Below are 12,648 nucleotides of genomic sequence, written 5' to 3' on the forward strand. Positions count from 1 at the left end.
TTTATTTATTTATTTATTTATTTATTTATTTATTTATTTATTTATTTTGGTGGTGGGGAGGGCAGAGGGAGAGGGAGAATTTCAAGCAGACTCCTGCTGAGCATGGAGCCTGATGCAGGGCTCAATTTTACGACCCTGAGATCATGACCTGAGCTGAAACCGAGTTGGATGCTCAACCGACTGAGCCACCCAGGTGCGCCTGAGCACTGCTCTTCTGATGAGTGAGAGCCCACTGAGAGTCAGGGCTGAATACCCCATGAGCAGCACTACTGCTCAGCTCCCAGGGATACTCCCCATCTTCAGCTGGCACCCTGAGCATCTTGAAAATCCCTGTCATTACTTGGGCTAGCTTCCTCCACCCCACTTACTTCCTTCTAATGTCCCCCAACTTCTCTCATCCTCTGCTGCAAGCTATGTGACCTTGAGCAGTTGCTCAGCTTCTCTGAGCTTCCATCATTAAATTTAGAGGAAGGTTACTGACCTGAAGAATTGCCATGAGGTTCACAAGGTCCAGCAGAGAAAGTACATGATAAAGGCAACTTTCATGGAAACCTACTCTGCGCCAGACACATGCAAGACACGGCCATTTCCTGCACAAAGCACTGCAGGGTTTAAGTAGAGATTAGATGCACAGGCAGGGCTGATCTGAGTTAGAATTCTAGCCCTGTTATTAACTCACAATCGTCACTTAGCCTTTCTGGGACTTTCTTATCTGTAAAATGGAAATAATGATACCTACCTTGCTGGGTGGTTGGGAGGATTAAATAGGAACCCTACAAATGCCCAGTGCTTGGCATATAGTAGGTTCTCAGTGCAGGGCAGCTTTCATGTGTCTCTCTCTCTATGAGGTGCCCACTGGACCATCCTGTGCATGTGCATCCCCTCCCCCAGGTCCTCGGTGAGCACTGGGCCCCAGCATTGAGTACATTTTCAGTTCAAGGCTGTGGAATTTTACTGGGGTCTGACAGGGAGAACCAAAAGAAAGAGGAATGAGGAGGCCCCAGGATGGGGAGCTTAGAGTGGGGGTGTTGTGCTGGGCTGGCAGCCGGCAGGCCTGGCCTGAGCCCTGGACAACCACCTTTCTGAATCAGATCCTTCCCTCAGAGCAAGCAAACAGGCAAGCAGGCTCGGGTGGAAGCCCTGGCCAAGCACAGCGGAACCTTTGTGAGCTCTTGGCTCTCCCCACAGCTCCCCCCCTCTTCCTTGTCATTGCCTACAAGGAGCCCGGGGAGTGGGGGTCCAGGCAGGAAAGCAGCTCCCAGGCTTCCTGGCCCTCATCACCTCCATCAGCCTCTAACCACCTTAGCCTGGCATTCAAGGCCTGAGAGTCAGCCCCTCTCATCTCTTCTCCCTCCTGCCTCATCTTCCCCTATCTAGCTGCCACCCTGTCTTGCACATGTGGTTCACTGTCCCTTTGATTCTTCTGCAGAGGTGTGAACAAAGCCAGGACTGTGGATGAGCAGAGAGAGGACTTCATTCCAGGAGAGGTCAGCATTTTCCTCCCATCCTCTGCTGCTCCTAGAGCAACATTTCCCCACTGCTCCAACCAGTCCTAAGCACTCAGACTTCGGTTTAGTCTTTACTGGCTGTGGCTTAGCCCTGAGAGTAACTTTCCTCCTCTATACGAAGAGACAAAACTCCTACTTTGGGCAGGCCCTGATAGGGCAATTTTCTGTCCACTCAGGAATTTGAGGAGACTCCCTGGACTCTTGTCCTTGCCTTGCCCCCCAACAGCGAGGTGCCTCATCACCACCCAGAACGGCTTGGGATCCAGGAACCTGAACTCTGAAACTGCCATCTCTCTGAGGTCTAGCCTTATATGAATCATTGCTCAGAACTCCTCCTGCCTCCTGGACCCCTGGGTAGTCCCCCTCATTCCTTAGTCCAACTGAGGGAGGTATCCTGTGACATTCTCGCTGAGCACTGTCCTACTCTCCCATCATCACCACCGTGCAGAGCCTCTGCCTATCTTGTTCACCATTGGACTCCCAGTGCCTGGCCAGAACCTGGAACAAAACAGGGGCTCCGTGAACGAGAACTGCCTGCTTGGGTGAGGTCCTCCCACCCCCTGTGCTGTCAGCACCTGAACTCACCTTCACTTCACTGAGAACATTTCTGCATGGAAACAAACAAACAAACAAACAAAACAAAAACCATAGGGGCTCTTGGGTAGCTCAGTTGGTTAAGCATCAGACTCTTGATTTCAGCTCAGATCATGGTCATGAGATCGAGCCCAACCTCAGGCTCTGTGCTCAGCGGTGAGTCTGCTTGAGGATTTCTCTCCCTCTCCCTCTGCCCTCTCCCCACTGCTCATGCTCTCTCTCTAAAATAAGTAAATAAATCTTAAAAAAAAACAAAGTCAGACAAATGACAAATGGAGGAAAATTTATACACAAGACAGACAAAATACTAATTCCTTTAATATTTTTATAAAGCAATAAGAAAAATACCTTTGTTCATGTTCTTTATCCAAGTAGGAAGAAATAAAATTTACAAAAAGAAAAATAAACATTTTTATGTCTGCAAAAAGATACTTAACCTCACTCAAAACAAAAGAAAAATCAACTAAACAGTGAGCTATGCCCCTCAGATTGGCTTAGACCAAATAGGATATATTTATGAGAGATCTGCTTGCACATGTTTGCAATAATGGGTAAGGATATTCATGACAGCATTGTTTGGAGATATTAAGGACCAGACAGTGACAACTTTAGCTTGAGGACCATAGGGGTTCACTGCTAAAAAAGAGAGGAACTAGTGGGATGGATTTAGCCAGCAAGCCATAGTTTACCAACCCCTAGTTCAGATGAACAAAAGACTAGAAATGACTTTGATGCCATCACCAAAGGAATGCCTAAACACATATCTCATAGCCCTAGGATGGAATACGCCTGCAGAGGGGATGTGCTTATCAGTTTCCTCCATGTGCATTTTGAAAAGAAAATATACACATCCATCCTGTGTACCCGAGGATTCTCTGGAAAGATACAGAAGAGCTACCCTGTGGAAGAAGAAAACTAGGAGTCTACGGGAGCCAAGGCTGAAAAGAAAACTTTTCAAGGCATACCCCATTGCTCTGTTTGAAAGGTATTCATACCATAAGTACATGTTAACATTAAAAAAAAAAAAATTAGCTCCCTAGTCCCCCAAATAAAGATGTTCCCTGAAACAAAGGGATTCATGGTGAAGTAAATGTGGTCCATGCAGGGTTAAGCAAAGTTAAAGTGTTTTTGCTGCAGGACTGGTTGGGGTGGCGGAGTGGCCTTCAAAATGCTATTGTGCCTCAAGAATCCACGAATCCATGAACCCCGAGGAGGACACTGTAGGTGGCACTTCCCATGCTTATTGCAGGACCACAGAGAACCTCTGCGGGCCAGTATTCTGCAGGAGAGATGCTGAGAATCACCACCTCCAGGAGCAAGCACAGATCCCACTGCACTCACTGTTCTATTCTCTGCCATATGCGCGTGCATGCTCACACACACACACACACACTCTCTCTCTCTCTCTCTCTCTCTCTCTCTCTCTCTGCTGCAGCCTTTCTTGAAGTGCACTCCTCAGGTCACTCATCTTGTGAGATGCTCCGTGGTCAGATAGTCTTAGGAAACACTGTCTGCCTAAGTGGATGACAAATTATTGCTCACACTCCTAGTGTGAGCTGTGGCCCAATCTATGCCTAGTAGTAAGTAAGAAGTACTTACTACTTCTCTGTCTTTGCTCACACCATCCCTTCCATTTGACTGCTTTTTGTTTTAACCCATTTCCACCAGCCAAAGTTCCAACTCATCCATCAAGGCTTGGGTCTTAACACTTTCTGCACCATGATGAAGGCTTCTTGGATCCTGGCAAAATTCTAAAGATGCCTGACAAGTGTCCCCAGACCATTATTGAAGGAAAGGAATCACTGAGTGCAATAGAGGAAGGTCCAAGGGAGGGATAGAGGCTGGAAGATTACATTAATGGGGGTGACTGTGCTTGGGTTAAGAGTGGGCGATGCAGTAGATGGTGACACCTGTGTCCACAATTCTGTTCATTACGGGTGGTGCAGGCAGAACTTCCCACATGTAGGTCGGGCCGAGGGTCCCAAAGCAGCTTACTGGCCCAATCTTGGACAGTCCCGGGGATGAGGGAGACATCCCTCTCTCCTAAGCCTCTTCGTCAGGCTCTTATCCCTGTCCCAAGCCCCACTGAGAAAAATGCCCACCTCTGGATATGGATCTTCAGGTATCTTGGCACATTGTGTGCCCTTGCCTTTTAGACTGTCCCCACAGGCACTCCAGGGAAGGTGGGCACTCCCTTGAGTTGTTTTGACCAAAGAACCTCGTGGGGATCTGCATAAACTGAGCTATCCTCCCTCCCCACCCAGACTCTGCAGCCCACTGGACACCCCAATGCTGCCCCTCTCAGAGGCTATATGAGGGTGGACCTGCACAGGGATCCCAAAATGGGAAGAGGCCAGTTGACTTGTTTATCCCTATAAGCGATTTCCTCTGGAACCTTCAGCAAATTACCTAACCTCTTTGAAGTTCGTTTTCCCCACCTCTACAACAGGTGTGTCTACCTCAGTGGCTACTTAAGAGTATTAAGTAGAGTAGATGAAGGCCACTGGCAGAGGAGGTACTTAGCAGCAGTTTCTTTCTCCCTCCTTCCCCAGTGCGGATTCTGAACTGCTAGAGAGACTATTTCTTAGTTTTCAATTGTGTGGTGCCGGGACACTGAACGGAGGATAAACTGGGATGGATGGCAAGGCAGCTGTGGCCCAATCTATGCCAAAGATAGGAATGCAAATTTCAAAGCAGCCTCACCTCCAGGGAAGGCTTCCCTGAGCCTTTCCCCTTCAAGGGTTGCTTTATCTTTCTGCTTGTAACTAGCTGGTATTCTCATTGGTCTCCCTCTGGCCCCACTGACCTCCCACACATGTGGGCCCCCCCTCAGATCAGGTGCTAAAGATGACTCAGCTCTGTGTTTCCAAGCCCTCCAGGCTTGGCACAGAGTGGGCTCACCAGATGGAATAGTGGGAAAGGCTAGTTTCTGCCGCTGCCAGTGAAGTTCCCTGAAAGAACAATTTTACTTACTGCCCAGAGGGTGCCAAGCTCTCAGCCAGAGTGAGCAGGGCAAGGAGAGGGGATGAGGTGACAAGAGGCAGGGATGGATAGAGCTGGAGAAAGGACAAGCCACTTTGTGATTTGCCTCTGGTCACTCATTCATTAAACTCAATGAATTAAGTGCCTCATGTTTTCCAGGCCCTTTGCACGTTCTGGCTTGGGGTACTGCAGTATGTTAGTTAACAGCGGTGCGGACCTGGCTCTATGCATTCTTGGGCAAGTCACTTAATGTCTCTGAGCCTCAGTGATGTATCATCAGTAATATGGACATTATACTCAATGTTTCACAAGGTTGTTTTGAGAATTACATGAGTTTATTTATACAAATTGTTTGATACAATTCTGCTAAATAATCATTTGCTGATATAATTGTTAAAGACAATAATCCTCACTCAGTCCTGTATGGTTGGAGTTAGAGTGCAGGCAGACCTTGGAGTCCAGGCCAGCAATCCAGTTCCTTCATCTAAGTGCCAGAGAAGACACAGGCAGAGCAGGAACAGATCCCTGGCGAAGGGTTTGCAGGACTTTCTTTCCATCTGAGCTGTTGTTTTCCCTGAGTTTGGGGCCTGCCGCGCAGGCATGCATGCTGATTCGCCAAGCACTCCTCCGGGGAAAGTGGTATGTGGGGCCGGGGCTCAGTTTGCACATAACTATGCCATAAAGGCAACTTCCTGGACTCATAGCTGAGGATGTACTTAAGGTGCAGTCCATTGCTGGGCCTGCAACGTACTGCTCTGGGCACCTCCTCTCCTTTCTTGTTACAGCCCGGCCCAGGAGAGCTCACCGCTTCACCCCAGGACATTGTCTTACTGGAGTTTGAGGCGATAATAACGACACAAATGTATTTGTAAAATTTTCCACTGTTCCCAGTGTGCTCTCATAGTCTTGATTTCATTTGATCTCCACATTTTTTTAACAGATGGAGAAACTGAGGCACAAGGAGTTAACTCGCTTATCTGAGGTCCTAGTACTGGTCACCAGGGATACTCACCGAATGCTGATTCAGTTCCTTAACATCTGACGCTCACTGGGTGTCTCCTAGAAGCCAGTCTCCGCTGGAAGTTCTCTACCCACATTCAGTCCTAGAAATCCTCACAACCACCCCATGTGGCACCAACTGTTCTTCTTCTCCCCTAGATGACAGAGATCAAGTAACTGACCCGAGGATACATAGCTGGTAGGTGGCAGAGCCAGGGTTCAAATCCAGATAGTTGGGCTCCACAATCAACACTCTGAATTTCTATGTCAGGGGTTCTTGACCTCATGCTATGGACATTCGGGGCCAGAAAGCCCCTTGTTCTGGTCATCCTATGCCTGAAGGGTGTTCAGCAGCATCCCCAGCCTCTACACACTAGATGCCAGTAGCTTGCCCCCCACAGTTGTGACAACCAAAATGCCTCCAAATGTTGCCAAATGTCACTTGAGGGTTAACATTCCCCCCAGTTGAGAACTGCCACTCTGTGTTATACTATCCTAACATGACCATATATAGGGTTTTTTTTTTAAACTATGGCAACCCCTAATTTTAGACAAAATATGTTCTACAGACCTCTTTCTAAAATGAGTCAACATTCAGATTCAAATAACCTTAACTGCTCACCTCCTAGGCCCAGGCAATTTATAGACCGTTTAAAAAATGAATTGACGCTTAGGAAAATCAAGCAACTTGCCCAGAAGGATAAAGCTAGTATGTGGTAGAACAGGAACATGAATATTGGTGTCAAGGTCCACATGATGAACTTTTTTTGGTAGTATTTATTTTGAAGTGACATATTCAGTATTTTCTCAGTTCTAAGATACACTTTCTCCCTACAACTTAATGGTTTTGAAACTGAGATGCAACTTAAAACCAATGTGTGTTTATAGTGGAGAGATTTTTTTTTTATTCCCTAAAAGATGCTATTTAATTAAAAGTGTGTCTCATAACTAATAGCCTCTTAGAATTGAGAGTTGAGAGCCGGAGCTGTGACTGTGGGAGATGCTAATGGAGTCAGATGGGAAGGGAAGAGAGAGAGCAGTAGCCCTCCCTGTCTGGGAGGACGCCTGCTCTGCTGTCCCGGCTGTCCACCCAACTCTGCATCCCTCCCTGCACCCCTGTCCAGCTTTTAGGACCTACCTCATACCACACTCCTCCAAGAAGTCTTTCTAGGTCCTTTGGCGTGAAGCTCATCCTTTCCTAATTTCATCAAAGAGCTTTTTCCTATTAGAGCATTTCAGTGACAGGATAGCATATATAGCTGACTAAACATTTTCTCCTTAATTATGGAGATATTAGCATCCTTGCTTTACAGATGACAAGACTGAGGCCCAGAGAGGGGCAGCAAGTTGCCTAACCTCTCTCTTAAGGGCATGGAAGAGAAGTGAGTCTCCAGGTTCTTCACGTCCTCAGTACTTCCTGCTTGTTCTGGGATAGTTTCCCATAACCAGCAGTCAGGTTAGCCAAGCCTTCCCTTGGACAAAGTGGCATTCCAAGCTGTGTTGAGGTTTGCCTGTGACTGCACAGTCAACAGAGTGACATCTGAAGTCAGGGAGGTGAAATGGTTCACCCAATGCCACACAGTTCCCAAGCAGCAGCACTGACTGGTTGTCCTCACACCAAACATCTGCTTCTAAATTTTGGTCTGTCCAGCCCTGCCCCCTTCTCTCATTGTGATGCTTTCAGGTCCCAGACAGGCTTGCCTCCACTCTCACCAGCAGGAAAGGGACGGCAGTCTCATCCAGACCTCCCCAGTGAACACCTACATCCCTGCTCTCATTGCTGTGATGTCACAGGGGTTGTGGTCTGGTCCCCCTGGCATAGCCCACCCATGATTGAACTCTTCTAGAGCTGGCTTCAAATCCCTCATTTAGCAGAGTGATGTGCATGGGACCCTTCCCCGAACACCAGACTCCAAGTCAGAAAGCCACAGAGCTAGAGGAGACATGTTGAGTTCCAGTGGTGCTGCATTTTGGCAAGTCAGTTGGGGATGACACCACCATTCTCACAGGTTGTCATGAAGACTGAAATGACATAATGTCTGTGAAGACCTTTGGTACACTCTCAAGTGCTGTGGTGGAGTTGAGGCTAGCTGCGTAGTGTTTTGCAAAGACATGGGCTCTGGCTCTGGACAGACATGGACCATGTGACTGCGGGCAAATAATTTCCTTGAAATTCAGTTCTCTCATGGGGATAACGTATCAACCCCATCAAATGTGGGTCTTAAATGAGATTATACACATAAAGGATCTCATGCGGTGCCTGGCATACAGGAGGCACTCCATAAGTATTAAATTCCTTCCTCAGTATCATTATATGAAGCATAGCAGAAACCGGTACCTTAATTCTATTATTTAAGCAAGCTGATCAATCTCATACTATGCGTAGAGACTTAAACCTTGAATGAGCACTGAGATCGTTAATGATTTTAAAGTACCAGCAGCCACCTTTGTGTTGAGCCATCTATCACCCAGGGAGACTGCAAAGCTGGACAAGGAATTGCAGCCCGGAGGAAAATGCCACTATGTAATGGAGGTAATTTAAAAGTGCACATCTCTCCCTCCATACTGTTCCAGGTCTGCTACCCCTTCTCTATGAAAAGGCTGGAGCCGAGATGCAAACAGGTTCTAAAGAGGGCAATGAAAATTATATGGGTTGTGGTTTGAGAAGGGAAGGAAGAGAAGAAAAAACAAGGCAGAAATTACTTGACTTGGAAAGGAAAGGGTAAGATGGGTGATAAATAAGAGGGTATTATATGGCAGGGGAGGGTGATGAGTCACATGCCAAGGTCATTATTGTGGCAGGGCCTGGGGGGACCAAAGGATCATGTCTCAAGACTTGGAACGCTTTGGAAGACTATACAAATCACAGACGTTATTAATTATGATTAACAGTGACCAATGTGGAGTTGCTTTTTAGTTCAAATGTGTTCTCTCATTTTCTAAACATGCCCAGAAACTGCAGGCTGGAGTCTACCATACACATCTCTGCGCCTATGAAGGATTCTGCTCCTATGGCAGTTCGCACAGGCAAGAGGTCTAGGCTTAGCATCTCTTGGAGTATGCCCTGACCAGGGGGTGAGGGTTAATTCCTGAGCAGGAATTTCAACAGTTTTCAGAGATGGGACAGCTCCAAACGCCTTTCCAGCCTCATCTCCATTTGCTTTCCCCTCCCCTCAACACTGCAGCCCCTCTGAATTTCCCAATGGTCCTAAAACACATCATTTGGACATTCCCTCAATAAAGGCGAAGCACCTATTACACGCCAGGCACTGTTTCAGGCAGTGGGATACAACTTCAGTGAACACAAGGTCTCAGCCCTTAGAGAACTTACATACGAGTATGCAAATCATTTCTAGTAAAGGAAGGCTAGTTTTAAAAGGGGAGGCAGAGAAAGCTTTTCTGTGGAGATAATATTTAAGCAAAGATCTAAATGATGTAAAAGTGAATTAGCAGCTAACTGGGTTAGCAAGTATGAAGATCTTGAACAAGCTTCTCTGAATCAGCTTGGTGAGTGGGAGAAACCAGAAGGAAACCATAAAAGCTGGGCAGGGTGAACAGGAATCAGACTAGGAGATGCCAGAGGCTGGCATGGACCAGATCATGGAGGTCCGTAAAGTCATAGTCAGAGCTGGATTCTGGTCTAAGACCACTGCAAAGGTCTGAGAAGAGGAGGTCCATGATCACTCTGGCTATTAGTTGAAAAATAAACTCGGAGGGAAAGATAAAGAGATATGGTAGTGGTTTGAACTGCAGTGGTAACAGCAGAGGTGGTTAAGAAGGAACTGGGGGCAAGAGGTGGGGGTGCACTAGTGACAGACACGACCTAGGTCTTAAGAATTCCCAGCCTAACAACTTGTCACCAGTGTCAACGTCTTATCTCTGTAGCAAAAACACGTGGCGTAATGTCTGGCATGATGTGTGTTAAAATGGAACTGGAAAAGTAGTAACAAATCTTCCGGAAGAAAAACGTTTTCACGTAACTGATCTTGAAATTTGAATTTTCTGTTTCAGAATGCTATTTAATCTCTTCCAAGATAGGAAAAATATACATATTATAGAAAACATGGAAAATAGAAATGTCAAAGAAGAAAAATTTATAAATCCTCATACTTCCACCACCTGGAGCTAATCATTAGTATTTTGATGTACTTTCCCCCAAGTCTTTTCATAAATTTTTTTTTATCTTTTTTTTTTATTCTTATGTTAATCCCCATACATTACATCATTAGTTTTAGATGAAGTGTTCCATGATTCATTGTTTGTGCATAACACCCAGTGCTCCATGCAGAATGTGCCCTCCTCAATACCCACCACCAGGCTAACCCATCCTCCCACCCCCCCCCAGAACCCTCAGTTTGTTTTTCAGAGTCCATGATCTCTCATGGTTCGTCTACCCCTCCGATTTCCCCCGCTTCATTCTTCCCCTCCCGCTACCTTCTTCTTCTTTTTTTATTAACATATATTGCATTATTTGTTTCAGAGGTACAGATCTGAGATTCAACAGTCTTGCACAATTCACAGCGCTTACCAGAGCACATACCCTCCCCAGTGTCTATCACCCAGTCACCCCATCCCTCCCACCCCACCCCCCACTCCAGCAACCCTCAGTTTGTTTCCTGCAATTAAGAATTCCTCATATCAGTGAGATCATATGATACATGTCTTTCTCTGACTTATTTCACTCAACATAATACCCTCCAGTTCCATTTTCATACATATTTTTAAAAAGATGGATCTTCTACTCTGAAGAGCAAACTGGTCGACCCGAATCAGTTGGTCCAGGTTTGAATCCCACTCCACCACTGAATGGCCCTGGACAAGTCACTTTTGGATCCATAAAACGAGGATAGCAAGAGCTACTGCACCAGGTTATGGTGAACCTAAGTAACTGATGCATACGAAGTACCTAATAGGACATAGTACATAGTAAGTGCTCAACATACAGCAGCTGCTATTATTAAAAGGAAGTCCAAACCCCACAAGATGCAATTATAAGGAAAGCTTTGAACATTTCATATTTTTAGGAAAAAGGCTTTGCAAATCCATAATCTAACCACATGTCCTCTTCTAAAGATAAATAATTATACCAAGAATAGGAATTTGCCAAATAAGTTGTAAGCAATACCAAACATTTCTAAAACCAAAATTTTACAGTAACACAAAACAGAAATGCGCCAAGAACTAACCCAAGGCTTGGCCTGCTTAATAAATCTCTCCTATAAGGCTGACATACTTATGGGATTACCGTTTACATCAGTAACAGTTTAAAGGGTGGACACTGCTCACCTGCCAAGAAATGATTCCTTCGGGCTTTCCATCTTCGGTTATGTCTCTGTGGTACAACAGAGCACAACAGTGTCAGGACTCTTCCGTTCTCCCTTGGCCTCTGCCAGCACCAAGTGGCATCATCCTGAGCAAGATGTCCTGTCCAGTCCTCTGTGAAATGAGGGGTTGTCTACAGAGTTTCCAAAACTTCTTCTGACTCTAAAACTCTCCTGTCATGTAGATTTTACAGTTTAGTATGTGTAATAGTGGTTAGAGGAAGAAATATCCTATCTTAGGTTATCTTGAAAACTTTAAATAGGATACTGAATATCACAATGATCATCTACTGTTTTGGAGGGAAATGAGTAACATTACGGTTGACCCTTGAACAACACAGGTTTGAACTGCATGGGTCCACCTACATGTGAATTTTTTTCAATAAATATGTTGGAAAATTTTTTGAAGATTTGTGACAATTTGAAAAAATTCATAGATGAACTGCATAACCTAGAAATACCAAAAAATTAAGATAAACAGGTATTATTGTAAGAATAAAGTATATAATAACATATACAAAATATGTGTTAATCGACTCTTTATGCTATCAGTAAGGCTTCTGGTCAACAGGAGGCCACTGGTTAAGTTTTTGAAAAGTCACAAGTTACGCACAAATTTCAATTGTGCAGGGGAGGCAGTGCCCCTAAACCCTGCATTGTTTATGGGCCAACTGTACATAGATACATTTCTAATACTAAGATAACAAGTCACATTTTCACTGAGAAGCAAGAGACTAGCTTAAAAACATTTAGGGTCATGAAGTCCCACATACAATTTTCAAAGGTGGATCTACTCTTAGCAAATGTCAATTTCTCAGTAGCTTCAAACCTATCCCAACTGGACTTACTGGCAATTGTTGGTGAATCTGACTTAGTTCTATATACCATTATCAATTAAATGAGGCAATACATGGGAAAAGAAATAGTTTTTATAGGTTTCTGCAAAGGCTGTTTGTTGCCTACTCTCTATTCTTAGCTACAAACAGGGAGACATGTAGAAACCACACAGATTCTCACAGGGCTTACATCTAACGAAGAGCCAGGCAAGGAGCACATTTGTAAGGGTCACTTGACTCAGATTTCAAGGACGGAGAACCTCCAGAAAAGTGACAACCAAGCTGAGGTCTGGAAGGCAAACAGCGACAAGGGTGGAAGGGTGATTGGAGACAAGTGTACCTGGGGCGTCACCTCCTTGAGTCTGCTCCACTCACACCATGGGTTTTCCTCTAGCGAGGGTGACCGTA

General features: G+C 45.5%; 1 long non-coding RNA gene across 2 annotated transcripts in view; it reads right to left on the reverse strand.

The window, feature by feature from the left end:
- The window catches only part of LOC118004092, a 38,777-nt gene extending 27,024 nt beyond the window's left edge, over window positions 1–11,753 (reverse strand). The window contains exons 1-2 of one of the 2 annotated variants that reach the window (XR_004677475.1): window positions 11,370–11,753; window positions 6,097–6,238 (exon numbers count right to left, since the gene is read on the reverse strand). This is a non-coding gene — a long non-coding RNA (uncharacterized LOC118004092). The remainder of the gene's footprint in view (window positions 1–6,096; window positions 6,239–11,369) is intronic. The other variant, XR_004677476.1, reaches the window with a different exon arrangement.
- Window positions 11,754–12,648: the final 895 nt, after the last annotated feature.

The sequence above is a fragment of the Mirounga leonina genome, unplaced genomic scaffold (assembly GCF_011800145.1).
Source record: "Mirounga leonina isolate KUSES-001 unplaced genomic scaffold, KU_Mleo_1.0 Mir_92, whole genome shotgun sequence".
NCBI lineage: Eukaryota > Metazoa > Chordata > Mammalia > Carnivora > Phocidae > Mirounga > Mirounga leonina.